Source organism: Pholcus phalangioides, unplaced genomic scaffold (genome assembly GCF_987345545.1).
Source record: "Pholcus phalangioides strain wild (caught in Gottingen) unplaced genomic scaffold, Ppha-v1.0 ptg000007l_1, whole genome shotgun sequence".
Taxonomy (NCBI): Eukaryota; Metazoa; Arthropoda; class Arachnida; order Araneae; family Pholcidae; genus Pholcus; species Pholcus phalangioides.
Genome location: NW_028301600.1, coordinates 45,646,228 through 45,662,144, shown reverse-complemented (window position 1 = coordinate 45,662,144; position 15,917 = coordinate 45,646,228). Strand labels below are relative to the sequence as shown.

The 15,917-nt window shown below is 36.8% G+C and overlaps 2 protein-coding genes across 3 annotated transcripts in view; one reads left to right on the top strand and one right to left on the bottom strand.

Annotated features, from left to right (window-relative positions):
* LOC149085363 (metabotropic glycine receptor-like) overlaps positions 1 to 257 on the bottom strand; it is a 51,376-nt gene extending 51,119 nt beyond the window's left edge. Inside the window, exon 1 of the mRNA XM_089233339.1 lies at positions 77 to 257. The gene's annotated coding sequence lies outside the window, so the exon portion shown is untranslated. The remainder of the gene's footprint in view (positions 1 to 76) is intronic.
* Positions 1 to 15,917, top strand: part of LOC149085362 (DNA polymerase lambda-like) — a 67,715-nt gene that overhangs the window by 30,091 nt on the left and 21,707 nt on the right. The gene's annotated exons all lie outside the window — the stretch shown is intronic.

Genomic DNA, 15,917 nt, shown 5'->3' with positions numbered 1-15,917 from the left:
TCACTCTCATCAAAGAACAACACATTCGTGGGAAACGATTGAAAAGAAAAATTTGAATAAGCAATTATATTATTACCTGAACGAAGTTGAGATGATGTACACGATAGGACTGGTAGAAAGTTGAACTGTGCCATCCGGTGAAGTCAGAAGGGATGGATGGGGACCATCAGTACCAAGATAAGTAAAGAGGGAGGTCCGTACAACAGCGGGTGAGTACCCACTTCGATCGAGTTGTGTTGGGTGTTAAGGACAGAGAGATGCTGCGAGAGAGGTATTAAAAAAAAAGGGTTACTACAACGCGCGGAACCATGGGAACCTCTGGAATTTCCCGGATTGGGGGAGAGCATGCGCGTTGGAATCTTTTCCTCCAGTCGACTTCAGGAATCACCGGATAAGAGGCGCCCAAAGACGGAACCAAAAGCAATGAAACTTTCGACCAAGTTCTTCCACCACCACGTAGGAATCCCAAGTATCCCGTTGCCTATATCATATAAACAACTCATCCTTTTCATTCGTATAAAAAATACGTGTGGGGGGGGGGGGGAAGCAACGGCATGAAAATTAAATACTGATCCAGAAAGAAATTTAGTTCGCTAATTCCGATTGGTTAGTATATTATCTGCGCTATCCACCCTCAATTTCTTGAATGAGTCGACCACCGTAATGCCGTTGAAGTGGTTGTTTTTTTGGTTTTTTTTTTGCTTTTTGCTTTTTTTATTGTTGTGTCTGGAAAATTTCATGCGCGACGTGTTCCATAAATAAATAACGGGATATTTTTACACGAGTTTTCTCATATTAGTACGTTGTTTTTATCATTCTAGACATGATTGATCATCATTAGCGATAGCTCTAGTATATACAGGGTTAAAATTCAAGTCCGTTTCACCTCAAAGAACTTGTAAACCGTTGACTATAGAAACATACTTTCAATTAGAAAAAGTATTTAAATAACGTGTTCCTCTTAGATGTGCCATTTATTTTACTAAGGGCCGTATATGTACCGAGATACAAAATTTAATTTTTGACATGGTCCTCTTGTCCGGAATAACCGGATCACACACATCCGTAACGGCTCGTCTCAGTTTCGTTTCAGTTCGAAAAATATTCTCTTCCCTCTATTATTTCCGGCTACTACAGTTATTAGCAATGGAGGGAGGAAGAATATTTTTTCTAGCTGACATGAGACGGTGACAAGCCGTGACGGATATGGGTGAAGAGACCTTAAGAGGCACCCGAAGACGGAACCAAAAGCAATGAAAGTTTGGACCAAGTTCTTCCACCACCATGTAAGAATCCCAAGTATCCCGCTGCCTCCATCACATAAACAACTCATCCTTTTCATTTGTATAAAAATTACCCGGGAGGAGTACGCAATGGCATCAAAATTAAATGCATTTTATTATTATGTTGCCACATCTTGGGTCAGAAACTGCAAAGTCAATTCAAACAGCAATTGAAGAATAGTTGATATACAGGTACCTCTCGCTTTACGCGATTTCACTATAACGCGATTTTCAAAATTTAATTTTTTACACGTTCCCTCTGTCCAGAATCACCGGAGGAGAGAGGCACCCGAAGAAAGAACCAAAAGCAATGAAAGTTTCGACAAAGTTCGAAGCTTGGTCAATAATCGTCATAAAAACGATTTTGGGAATTCCAACCTGAAATGATTTTTGCATTTTAGAGAGGGGGTTCAAAATTTGCATCATTCATTGAATGTGAAGTAGATGTATTTATATAATTATCCATAATATACAGTGCGTTTAAAGTTTGTCTACGGGAAAACATCATGAGAATAAATATTAATGTGCATATGTGTAGGGAAACACATACGTCGACTACAGTTAAGTGTTAGAAATTATGTCATCGCATTTATTTATTTATACAATATAGCTTGGCCGAGGCCTATACAAGGGAATGCGGTGGTGAAGTTTGACAGAGACGATTGATGTTACAAAGGAAATCAGGAACTATTGTACAATCAATGTTTGACGGGAGATTATTTCAGTCGGTTATTGTTCGAGGAAAGAAACTAAATTTGAAACAATATCTGTAGATGCAAAGATGGGTTGCAATTTTTGTGAATGGTTAATTCTTGTTGAAAAGTATGAAGCTGGAGTTAGAAAATTCGAAGTGTCGATACGAAAATGGCCGTGAAGGATTTTGAAAAGGAAAGTTAATCGAGAGTGAAAATGAGTCTACGGGTGAAAAGCGGTTGCATATTGAGTTGGAGCTTTGAGTTCAGTGACGGAGGCGGAGGATGACCAACAATTAAGAATGAAGCGGGCGATTTGAATGGATTCTAATTTGTCTATGTTTGAGAGAGTATGGGGGGGGGGGGTTCCAGATTTCACAGACATATGAGAGTACAGGAAGGATGTGGGTTTGGAAGCAGAGATGTCTGAGGATTTCAATGCATTTGTAACGTTACACTATGTTCCTCACAGCACATGAAGCATGTCTACACCAGACTTGTTCCTTGATCTTTTTTAGCCGAAGCGCCGCCGTCTTAACGCAGGGGCCTACTCGGGCATGTCCCGGAGAAATCATGGTAATGTGGTCTAGTGTCATGATTTTTGAGAGTAAGAACTCATTTAGTAAATAGTTACTTTTATCCTGGTGGGGAACCTCCAGAACAGCAATTGACTTTGGGCTCATTATGATGTCAAGACGGCCTTGCCAGCCCCCTCTAGACCATATTTTTTTCTTGTGCTCCCCATAAATCCAGGAGTGAAATCATTTCTACGTATTAACTAAATTTCTGATTATATTAGTAACGTATAAAAATTTCATATAAATAAGGTAGATCTACATACTCTCAAGCTGGATACCAGTCAGCCTCCCTGTTTTAGGGATTTTATGTGGGTAATTCTACTGCTTTACCGCACACCAACTCTGGTCACATATCGCCATACAGCAATTTCCAACCAGTGGAGTTGGGTGGGAAATGAAGTCTCCGTCCATCGGTGGTCGCCTCAGGTTCAGTAGGTAAAGAACTTGCTTCTCTGACGTTCAATGCCCGAATTCAAAACCATAGACCTTGATGGTAACCTTCATAATGGAAGACGAGCATTTTACCATTTCGCCACTCGGGCGAGCAGTTCTACTGGATTCATATACCACTTCCACTATTCATCTAATGGATGGCAAAATTGGTCACCCGCCATATTACACCTAAATGTTTCACATCTGTACACTGTTCTCTGTGATCCACTAAATCGCTTGCCATGCCTCCCCCTTTACTCGATCTTCATTCCCTCTTAGAATATGGGGAGCCCGCAAAGGGGAACCATATAGTCTCCCTTTGAGATCCACTGATCTAGACTACAATTGTGGTTTTCATCTTTAGCTTTTCCAAGGTTTGTAAAGTGTTTGTGGAGTATTTTTGGGTTTTTGGTAAACAGTCTGTTTTAAATACCCCACAAAAACTACTGGGCGGGCAAGATCTGAATATATTATTGACTAGTCTTTTAGAAATGCTTCCATCACCGCAAATTCCTTCAGCATTGGCATGGCAGAATTTGCGGTATGACAGGCCGTAGTGTTCTGCCGTATCTAGCAGTTGCGTTAAAAATATCTCGACTAGCATCCTCATTTAAACTTCAGTAAAAAATCAAAGGACAAATTATTCGTCGCCTTGACATGGTACAATAGAATCTGTTTTCATTAGGTGTAGAGGAGATTTAACAAAGTGATGGATATTTTTAGAGCTCCATGTTCGGTACGTTTGACACAGGAAATGTGTATTTCTTGCAGGGCCGTAACTAGGATTTTTGCCGCCTTGGGCAACAATATTTTGCCGCCCCCACAACTTTAAAATTCGATAATTCCCCCCCCCCCCAGCGGCAAAGGTGGAGGCGACTGGTCTAATGTATATACGTATATATGAATCGACATCATCATCGTGCCCCGCCAGCAATAATGACCGTGCCCCCCCCCCCACCAGACATCCAAGTCTATCTCCGCCTATGATTAGTACTCTTGTCTAATAGTTACCCCAATACTAGACTATAGAAATTCTACAAGAGGAGTTTTACAAAGAAAAAATAGTCGTTTCTTTAGTTTAGTTTCATAATTTTTTTTTTTTTAGTTTTTCTCCCAGTAAAGTCCTTTTTGTTCTTTTCAAGTTTAAGAAGAACTATAAATTTTATTTTTATACAGCTTTCAACAATTATGTAAAAACATGAAATGAACCTGAAATAAAAAATAAGTCAAGCTACTTTTCGTTGAAATACAGGCAATGGGAAGTTGTAAAAAAGATAGAAAATTCTTCACTTATGCACAAAGTTTTATCGATGCACAAAAATAGGTGAAAAGTTGTGCTAATATTACTTAAATTAAGATTAAATTATACCTATTTCCTCATGTCGACTAGAAATAAATTACCTTTAATTTTTTTGGGTATAGGAATTTTTTTTATCAAATTCGTAGCAAGGTACCAAAGTTTGTCTTCTTTGTTTGGCCTCTTCTAATATTTTCTTGCGTTCTGCATACAATTAACTTCGGATTCAAAGGTCAGAACAAATGAAAGAAGGTCACACCAAACGAAAAAAAATTGTTCTACAATTACCAATTTTCACAGCTATGTCCTAATTATTTGGTTATTTTTGTCACACTACAGTCATTTTCTGCGCACGAGGGCTAATTAGATCGAGACCTACAATTTATTGCCGATTCCGAACTGCAGCCTTTTTCTATACACACCCAAAGGTTGGTGCGCTAACCCCTGGGTGTGGGACTCCTTGCGGTAGCAATCTTTTTCTGTGATCATGTCACCGTTTCTGTTGCACCCCTGTGTCAGGAAAGTTTCTGTCAAGAACGAACCGGGTATCGAACTCGCGACACCTCTAAACATCCTTTGGTACTTTAGGCGAGTATCTTATCGACCTGGGGCTACCGCGCTCAGCTATGTCCTAATGATACCCCGTCAAATGTAATATGCTAAATTTTATTTCGTAAACAATTCCTAAATAACATACAGAAATGATTCAAACAGTAAATTAATCATTATAAAATTATGAATTGAATAATTACTTACTCAGAGACTCTCGGTTTCACGGAATTATGATAATCATTAAATAGAAGAAACAGGCGCCAACAATCAGAAGCATCCTCCGCTAACGGGGAGTGTCCTTTGATGAGATTACTCAGAATATATTTAAGGAACTTCAACGCATATAATTAATCATTGTGAACAATTCTAGATCTAGAATGTGACGATGGCGCGAAAACTCAGCCCGCCAAATAATTTTAAATATATAAATAACGCCTGTACTAAAGTTAGCTCAGCTTACGGTACTGTATTACACAAAAATGTATATTTCTTAACAATACAGCCATCGGTTAGTTACTATAAGAAAAAGAACTCGGAAATTAGTCAGGTACAGTTTTAATTGAATGCACTGCTTACATTATCACTTGTTATGGAACATCAATTGGCATACAAAGAAAATCTTATTCAAAAATTTTGACTATTCCCCGAAATCGCAAAAATGTTCGAATGCATTCTTAACGCATTGAGGTCATAATGACCTATCATCATGAAATGATTCCCGTGGATAATAAGTTAAATTATCGTTATTAATTTTTCCTATAAAACATCCCAGAGATGGATGGCTATTGTTTGTTCATACGGGTATAGGAAATGAGCTTTTGTCACAGAGAAAATCTTCCAGCTAATGTACCCGAATATCCGTATTCGAATTGATTTCTCTACCTTCCCAAGAGACAAATCACTAATAGCTAGCTTCTTCCGCTGTCAATGCGGAAGAGCTTTTTTTTTTTGCAACATCAACGTTTTATTCATTGACAGAAGCATCTCTATTCGTAAGATTAACTCTGATGAATGTCGTTTGGTAACTCCACGATGTTTAGTATCCCGCATTTCTTAAAAGAGCTAACTTTATTTGCGCTAACAGTAATACAAATACAAATACAACGCCACAACCGGCAAAATGCCCAACGAGGTGGCTGAGAAAAAGATGGCCTTAATAAATATGGATGGTCATATATTTCAAAAATACAGCAATCCAATTAAAAACACAATCACAAAAATTATAAACAATATATACACGTGATAAAATATTATACAATGCCAATAAAGAATATTATAGTTGTCTTATTAAGTATAGATAGATAGTTTATAAGTATGGATAGCTTCTCGATTTAAGCGATTTCGATCCGATTTAAGAAAATTTTGCATTTCTAAATTGATTCACCAGTGAGTTTGTTTATTGGGTTTTTCGTATTCTGATATATTTCAGACAAAGTTTTGAAGCTCTTTAACCATAAAAATATAAAAAATAAACCAATTGTAATGCAGTTTTCGGACATAATGCACGCCCCTACTACGTAATCCTATATGTGTGACAAAGCTGTTCATCAAATGGCGTCCCTACTTTTTTCATTTTTTATCCAATGCATCGGAGAAAAAAAACAAAACTTTTCGCAAAAGAAATGGTTACCGAAAGAGGCTTCATTCTGCACATCATCGATCATACTGTCAAAAACATCTAATAAAAGAGGAAATTGCAGTTATCTGGACTTCGCGTATCCTAGGAGGGAGTAAGAAAAAACACTTTCTTATGTAATAACGTATAAAAAAAAGAACTTTTGCAGTTTAAAAGTGTAGTTATCTTCAGATTTCAGTCTACTGACTTTTAAATCGAAAACTGAAATTTTGCGCTTAGGTAACGCACATAATAATATTTGTACAAAATTTAGATATTCAATGAAATATGCTTATTTAAGTATAGGTCTATAAGATAGGATTTTACTCGTAATTTTAATAATGTATGATTAACCATACATCAGAAATAAACTTTTCATCCCGTGAAATCAAACTGTTATGAGTATTAGTATTGCCTAAATGATTTGAAAGTACAATTGCATTCAGTCTTTTGCGAAATTTGTACCCTTTGAAGAGAGTACCGTCATTACGATCTCTCCTGTACACACGATCAAATTGCATCCCCAACTTAACTTTTTTTTTCAGTCTCAAGTAATAAAATATAATATAAATAAATTGATTACATCAATTACACGCTCAGCACTCATCGAAGATATCAGGAAAAAGAACTATCACATTATTTCGATTCAATCCCACTTCAAACCATAAAACTTGTGTATAAATTAACATTAACTCGGATATTCAACAGAGTTTGAAAGAATATAAAAAACTGTCGGAGTTGTGTGTTTCAGTGGGAAAATGATCCTAAAAATTAAAAAAAGGAAACCCTTTTAATACATTTTGTGTATATAATAAGTTAGTATAAGTAAGAGTCCTTTAATTTATCTGAAAGCTGAAAAAAGAAAGATTCACCTCTTGAAATTCAATTGAATAAAACTTTTAGGAAAGTACCCCCTTTCTTCCAATTACAATAAAGTATTGCTTTTGACACAAAGTGATTCGAAATTCTAATGAATTTTCATCGCAACTAGAAAGAAAATAAGTTCGCGATTTCCATCAGAGCACCGTATTTACTTATTTTTTGTTTCGGTACACACATCATTTGAAAGAGTAAGTATTTTAAAAAACTGAAATTCTCCAATAAGTTTCAGGATCACCTTTCCTTACATTGACAAACTTTAGTGAAAGAAAATAGATTACTGAGCAACGCGCGATATAAATGTATGAAAGGATCGAAACAAAAAAAAAGATGCACGCAAAATCTAAAAGAAAGAGTAGGAAAAAAACACTGAGTAAGAAAAATGTCTGAAACACGTTTAGACTGATATTATTTTTTATACTTTTCCAGCACATAAATGAGAAGATTCTTCAATTCGTCAAAAATCCTGGTATGTTTTTGTTGAAACATTGTAAAACGTTTCTCAAAAACATTATCACGATCTTCAAATCGCAAAAAAAAAAAAAAAGAACAAATATTTTTCCAAAAAGTTTTGTTCTAAAAATTTTTTTTATAAATTATTGTATAGCTTAGAAACGTGAGCAGGACTGACCTTTGAAGGGGGCACGGAAATCTCTTCCAGAGAAGTTTCGAGTCAAGTACTTACCTTATGTAAGAATTTCAAATCGACAGAAATCGATTAAGATAGCATATATAAGTATTTTCTTTCGATATTTTAATTTTTTTTACAAAATATTTAAAAATATTTTTTTAGTTTTTGATCGTTTTCAGGAGTAGTAGAACCCCTATGTCCCCCACGTATACCTCTAAGTATACAGGGGCGTACGCAGGAGGGCATAGGGGAATCATGCCCCCCCTAATATCCAACTGAACATTTAATTTAAAAAAAATTAAACTATCGGAAGAAAATAGTACTTTTTATATGCTAATTATAATACATTTTTGTGTTAATTTAAATGCTTTTTGAAGGTTAGCAATTCAAAATTTCTCTAGAAGAAAGTCCTTGTCCCCCCCACCCCCTAAAGGTCAATCCTGTGTACGCCCCTGCTAGTATAGTTTATTTCTTGTTCATAAAGAGATTATAAAAAGAAATGAAACGAAAATGATTTGTCTCGCTCATTTATGTGTTATTCAAGTCATTATCATTAATTTTACTCAAATTAAGAAACGTTAAAACTTATGCTGCCTGTTGCATTTGGTTAACGTGAAACGTAATATACTCAGTAGTGTTGTTGACTTTGCGGAGTGATAAAATTGTCGGCATTTCATTTTCTTCACCGTTTTAATTCCGTCATTCGGTAAGCGCAAACATTAATTTTTAGATGAAGAGACCGAGGCGTATGCATATAGAATACAAAATCTCTTCGCAGTTAATAATCACGAGAAGAACTTCAGCTCATTCTAGACCAAAATCTCCACAAATAGACCAATCGGGATATTCCTAGACCGGCTGTTGCCATGGTGATGTGGATAGACTCGAATTGCGGTGGCTGCAGTCGTTATTGAAAGCATTTGTCTGGTTTCTCCTTTAGTTTAGCGTCAATTAATTTTACTGGTTGGGCTTTATGAGGTTGTGTGTGTGTGCTCTAGATATTAATAATTAATTCACCGCTGAATACTTAAGGCGTCGCTTTCTCCAATAAGAAAACACTAACATAAATGCTCTACGCTCACGGACATAATCTGCAGTCACCTCATATCATTACGCATCATGACGCTACTTTCTACACTACGTGCAAACTTAATTTACAGTAGTAATTACGTAGTTTATTCGTTATTTTAACGTGCTATCTGAAAATGTATCTTTACGCTTCTATTTTTAGTAACGTGTACATAAGTATTTCCTTTGATTTCAGATAACCGAGCTCATTCGTGTACAATACCACTTCGTGTTTTTTTTTGCAAAGTATCATCTATTCATTCAAGAACTTTTTATCATGAATATTTTGATTCCCCGCCACGTGTCTTGATTTTTTTTACATGTTCACTAGTAAAATCTCCACCCAATTACCATAAGCGGGGATAGACTAGAACAGTAGATCTCAACCATCGGAAGCCTGCGGCCCGCCCGTTGAATCTCATACGTGAGTGAAAGGCCCAGTCATTCACACACCTAACGAGAAATTAATGGGAGAAATGAAATTGCGAATTACTCATGGCCCGATGACCAGTGTCAGGGCCCAATACCGAGCCGCGGCCCGCGGTTGAGAAACACTGAACTAGAAGGTCTGAAAAGGAAAAGAGTAGAAGGGTACGATAACTATTGTGTCAATTCTTAAGTACACATGGCCAAAAAATTAGGAACACACCCTGCTACTCACTACTAATATCTTATAGGACCTCCTCTGGCTTTGATGACAGCAGATATTCTTCTAGGTATGGACTCTACAAGTTGATGAAACCGTGGTGGAGGAATATTAGCCCATGCTAACTAAATGGCAGCTCTTAATTCAATCAGATTAGAAGGGGCTGTTTCGGAGCTTTTAAAATGAGAAAGATTATCACTTTTCTTGGTCGTCTTTTTCCACAATCTGTCCCGCGGACAATGATACCATCCGTGAATATACTGTACATACAGAAAACATCCGAATAATTGCATGATCAACAAGAAAAGTCTTACTTACATCAATGTAAACAACACAATTTGGTCATCAAAACAATTATTTCTGAACCGATTTTTGGCTGAGGAATTCATGAATTGAGGATGATTAAAATGTCAGTGATGTATAGCAATGAATGCAATGCGTTCGTGATGTAATGAAGAGTTAACGTGAAAAAACATTTTCTGCTGCTTCTTTTGTTTATTATTTTCAAGGATAATGATTCTTAACAGACCTTTGAACCTCGTCCCACGAATGCTCAACTGGATGACTGAGGGGGGCCATTGAAGCAGTTGAAACTCTGAATCATGTTCCTCAAACCAATCTGAGACAATTCTAGCCCAATGGGAGGGTTCATTGTCCTGCTGGAAATAGTTATTATCATCAGGAAACATTATGACCATAAACGAGTGCACGTAGTCAGCAACGATGTGGAGGTAGGTGCTGGCATTGACGGATGCTTGCAATGGAAAAAGATAGTAAGAGTATACCAGGAAAATGCTCCCCAGACCGTGATTCTGCCACCACCTGCTTGAACAGTTGTCATGTAGCATGCCAGATCTATGGCTTCGTGCCGCTCGCGCCCCACACGAATCCTGCCATCAACGTCATGGAGAAGAAATCTTGACTCGTCAGACCAGACAACCTTCTTCCATTCATCAGGTGTCCAATTTCGGCATTCTCTATCTCATAAAAGCCGTTTTCTTCGGTTTCGCAGCGAAATCAGAGGGACTCTTGTTGCTCGACGGTTATTAAAACCAATTCGTTTCAAGATCCGTCTTGTAGAGCGTACGTAAATGGTTTGCGATGATATTGAGTTGCATTGCTCTGAAATTAGTTGCATTGCTCTGAAATTAGTTGCATTGTAGCTCTTCTGTTGCAGCGTGTCAGTCGCCTGGCACCTCTCTCGTTCACAAGCGATTTCCGCCCACTATTTCGCTTTCCGCTTGAAGTTTTTTGGCTTAGCTGCTATTTTTTTTTGAAGACTCAAGACATTGTTGCATGCTAAAAGCCGAGAAGGTTAGCAGCTTCGGAGATACTGGAACCACTCCTTCTGGCGTCTACAATCATGGCACGTTCAAAGTCACTCAAATCTCTTGTTTTCCCCATGAACAGGCAAATTGCAATGTTAACTGGTGCTTCTGACGAAGAGAAAGCTTTTTATAAGCAAATCCGGTTTATTACGCCAGCGCACGTGCTGCACGGATGAGTCGAAGTTTGAGTGAGGGGTGTTCCTAATTTTTTGGTCACTGAGAGTATATTAGGTCACCGCACATATTTTTGATGTTGGGGGGACCCTCACCTGCCTGACCCACCTCTTGGAGAAAAACTACTTGCCGGACTTAAATTTTTTGAGCTCTGACATCTTAACCAGTGGGCCAATGGAGCCCCAGCTCAAAATTCTCTCAGGGCTTAAGTTAGACAGCTAATATCATTAGAAAAATGGACATAAATATATATGCATATATATCACTTGATTCATTTATATTGTTATTTTAATTAATACAATCGACGCTCATTATAGCGACCGTTACGTTAAATCCCAAATTTTCTCCTATTCATGCCATGTTATGTTCAATCCAATATAACGACTTGCAAATTCAATTTAATAATTCAATCGATGCAAAAGTCCGCAAGAGAACTTAACTCTGTCTCTCTCATTTTTTTGTAAATGAATAAATTTTTTTTATGGCTACTCTCTCTCTCTCTTATAACAAAATAAGTAATGTATAATTCCTGATTCTGTCCGAATATAGAATTTTCTTAAGCAGGTAAATTATATATTTTTGAAAACATTCAATATAACGACAACCCAATGTAACGTCCGTTTCCCATAGAACGATGGGGTTCGTTATAACGACCGTTGACTGTATTTCGTTCTCTTTAACGGTATCGTCTATTTCAAGTTAATTATAAAAAAGCCGTGAAAGGTATATCATGAGCCATTTCTAGTAACAATTCTTCATCTGTATCCTTAGAAATATTTAATATGGATATTTTCTGTTTGACACAATAACTCGTACTGGATTTCAACTAATAAAAATTCTAATATTCGAGTTAGATATGTTTTACAGTAATATTTAATAATTATCGTAATTATAGTCTAATCGGGTATATAACAGATTACTCCAGAAAACTCGCTCAAAATAAAGCCAATTTGAAAAACAGGCTGCCCCAATAAAATGGTAAAAACTAAATACGATCGCATTAAAGATACTTTTAGAAAGTGCGCATTTGTATGCAGGGTGACGTTATTAAATAGTGACTTTATAGCAAGACTCGACTGTATTTGGGAATTTGAAATTTAATGCAATATATTCATAATGCACATTGATAAGATGCGAGTTGTAATTTAAACAAAAAAATCGTTAACATAGTAATTCCTATTAGCAATATAAGGAAAAATAATTATATTCATCCACATAAATAATGCCAAGGGAAAAATGTAATTCTTTCGAATAATGATAATTTATTGATCAAATTCATGTTAATATAATTCTTATACTACATTTATTGTTTAATAAAATGAACTTTGAAAAATGTTTCAAGTTGTTGAATGTTAAAATAATTGAGGGTAAAAAAGAGTGGTAAACACTGTAAGTGCCGAAAGGAGAAAATGTTGGGAAATCGCAAAAACACTGTTTGCGCAGCCCGTAGCGACGTTCACATTTGCGACCTCTTTACACCGCTCTATTGAACCACTTTGAGGACTACCGGGCACTTCACGTTGACAACATTATAAAGCATTGCTCATTTGACACTTTAACGTGAAAAACGGTGTTTGAATTCTTTTTCCTTTTTTTGGAACTTACAGTGTGATGCACACAGAATCATGATATAATGTTATTTTTTCCTTAAAAAATGTACACACACAGAAAAATAAAAGATTAGAACGAAGTTCCAAGTCTCTGGTGATTAATTGCCCGAGGCACATGATACGACCATATCACCATACAGTTCACGACTTGAAAAACGTCGAAAACTAGTTGATCTAGACCAGAGGTGGCCAACTTCTCTCTGTTCGAGGGCCAAAATAATGCTCAGACGCAGTGTCGCTGGCCGCATCAGGGAAAAAACTCCGGTACTTAAGCCGCATATACAAGGGGAGAGAACTCCGGCATATAAGCCGCACCCAGTTGATTGCTTGCTATGGCATCGAAGGCCACAAACATTTTGACGGGATTTATTAACTAAACGTTTTTAATTAAATACTACTTATAAATAATTGTTAATGAATTATGAATTATTAATTGAACTCTCCATTTTTTGGAAACAACTATTTATATGTTCTATCATTTTATATATAGTGTAAATCAGCCAAGAAGGAAACTGTGTAAATGGGAACTGCAGCGTGGACTACAATTTCTTATCATTTCTTACCGGACCAGATTCAAATTTTTGCCCCCCCCCCATGCCCATTGGGCTGATGGTGGGAAAATTTTATGCCAGATAGCAGCACTACACATAACAAACATTATACAGAAACAAATTTCACGTTGGGTTCACAACCAGGGCCGCAACAAGGGAGGAGCAGGCGGGTCTCGTGCCCCGGGCGCTAGACCCGATGGGCGTAAATTTGATTCTGAAACCTATCCTTCAACATTACAAGGGGGCGTCAAAATGCGCACTTGCCCCGGTTGACCAAGCATCCAGTTGCGGCCCCCTGTTCACAACACGTACACATACATTCCAACATGTACCAATTCGTTAGAAGTTTCCCAGAGGAATATGGACCAGGTGCATATGTGGTTTAGTAGTAGTAGCATTAATGAAAGAAATAAATCCAGAATCAATGAAAGAAATAAATCCAGAATCAATGAAAGAAATAAATCCAGAATCAATGAAAGAAATAAATCCAGAATCAATGAAAGAAATAAATCCAGAATCAATGAAATAAATAAATCCAGAATCAATGAAATAAATAAATCCAGAATCAATGAAATAAATAAATCCAGAATCAATGAAATAAATAAATCCAGAATCAATGAAATAAATAAATCCAGAATCAATGAAATAAATAAATCCAGAATCAATGAAAGATAATTCCAGAGTTAGTGAAAGAGAAAATTTAATCGTTTTTTATATTTTTAGACGTTCTCTATCGTTTTTAATCTTTAGAAGACAATCAACTGCGATCTTTAGAGATTGAACTGTACATTTCTGAGAAAACTGCCTGGCACGAATTGTGTGTTAAGTGGGTTGGTACACGCAAATTTTCCAAAAACACATTTTTCAATTTTTAAATAATACTGTGAAGTTTCTGTGTCTAACCGCGTCCGAGTTTTTGTTCTACCTGTGCACTAAAAGTATTTTTAAAATATTTTAATATAAACTGCTAGCAGGCATTGTACATGCTAATGTTTTCCATTGAAATGTTCTTTTCTCAAAACTGTTTTTTGTCAGGAAAGGAACATTTTTTCAAATACCACTGCTTCAAATGTCTTGAAACTTCGTACGTATGACAACACCAAGATGTTGCATGATTCAACGAGAGGATTTCATATTAAAATGATTCAAAAAAATTGTTTGGTACAAAATATGGCTAAATTTTGATGTTTGAAAAGTTCGCATGTTATTGAAGATAAAATTAAAAAAAAAAAACAGTAACTAAAATTGCTCCTTCTAGTTCTACACCTCTAACGTTTTGGCCTTTATTTGTATATAATGACTGAATATTTTTGAAGACTTTTCAACGGAGTGATCGTTACATCCCATCTCCAGTAGCACAATGATATCGTTAGGATATTGTACCGATACCGGTCCGACGTCAAACGTCAAATGAATATCGAATGTCGGTAAGAGGTCGGAAATTTTTACACGTCCGATTTCGAATGATATAAATAAAAAACTATAAAAATACAAATACAACACCCCAACAGGCAAAATGCCCAGCGAGGTGGCTGAGAAAAAGATGCCCATAACAAATATGGATGTCATATATTTCAAAAATAAAGCAACCCAATTGAAAATGTAATTGGAAACATTATAAACAATATATACACACATGATAAAATATTATACAATGCCTATAAAGAATACTTATGGTTGTCTTATTCTAAGTATGAATAGCTTCTTGATTTACCCCAACATGTTTTTCATACTTCTTTTTAAACGTGTCAATTGTGTTACAATTTACTGCCTCCGGGGGTAAGCTATTCCATTTATTAACAACCCTATTAGAGAAAAATTCCCTGCGACACCATAACCTCGCATTGTCCCTTACCAATCGATACTGGCGTCCCCTTGTAAAAGCAGTCGATTGGCGGTGTACTAAAAGTTCCATCCTATCCATCCCATTGAAAATTTTGAACACTTCGATCATATCTCCTCGACACCTGCGTTCATCCAATGTAAACATATTCAAAAAATGAAGTCTCTCTTCATAACTCAAGCCCCGTGTGCCAATAAGAACACGCGTAGCTCTTCTCTGCACCCCTTCAACCAAGTCTATGTCCCTCTGCAGGTATGGTCTCCAAAACCTTACGGCATACTCCAGTCCAGGACGAACTAAGTCTCGAAAAAGCGGAAGAATTACTTTAGGAGAACGCGAAGAGACCTTTTTGAAAATGAGACCAAGCATTCTATTTGCTTTTTTGACCACCGCTGAACAATGTTCAGAAAACCTAAGCCGCTCGTCAATGAGAATTCCCAAATCGGTGACCCTAGTTGCATCGGGGATAGTGACACCATTCAACTCGTAAGAGAACCGTGGGTTGTTCGAACCAAAATGAGCAACCATGCACTTATCAACGCTAAACGTCATGCTCCATTCATTTGCTCATGCTGCAATCCTGTTTAAGTTGGTCTGCAAAAATCAAACACAACACTACATACACACTCAGACTGTTTGGTACACACGCAGTTACATTTCCGGCACAACTCACTAGGTAGTAAATCGCCCATAGATGGTGATAGACCTGAATTGTGCTCAGTTTTAAAGAAAAAAAGA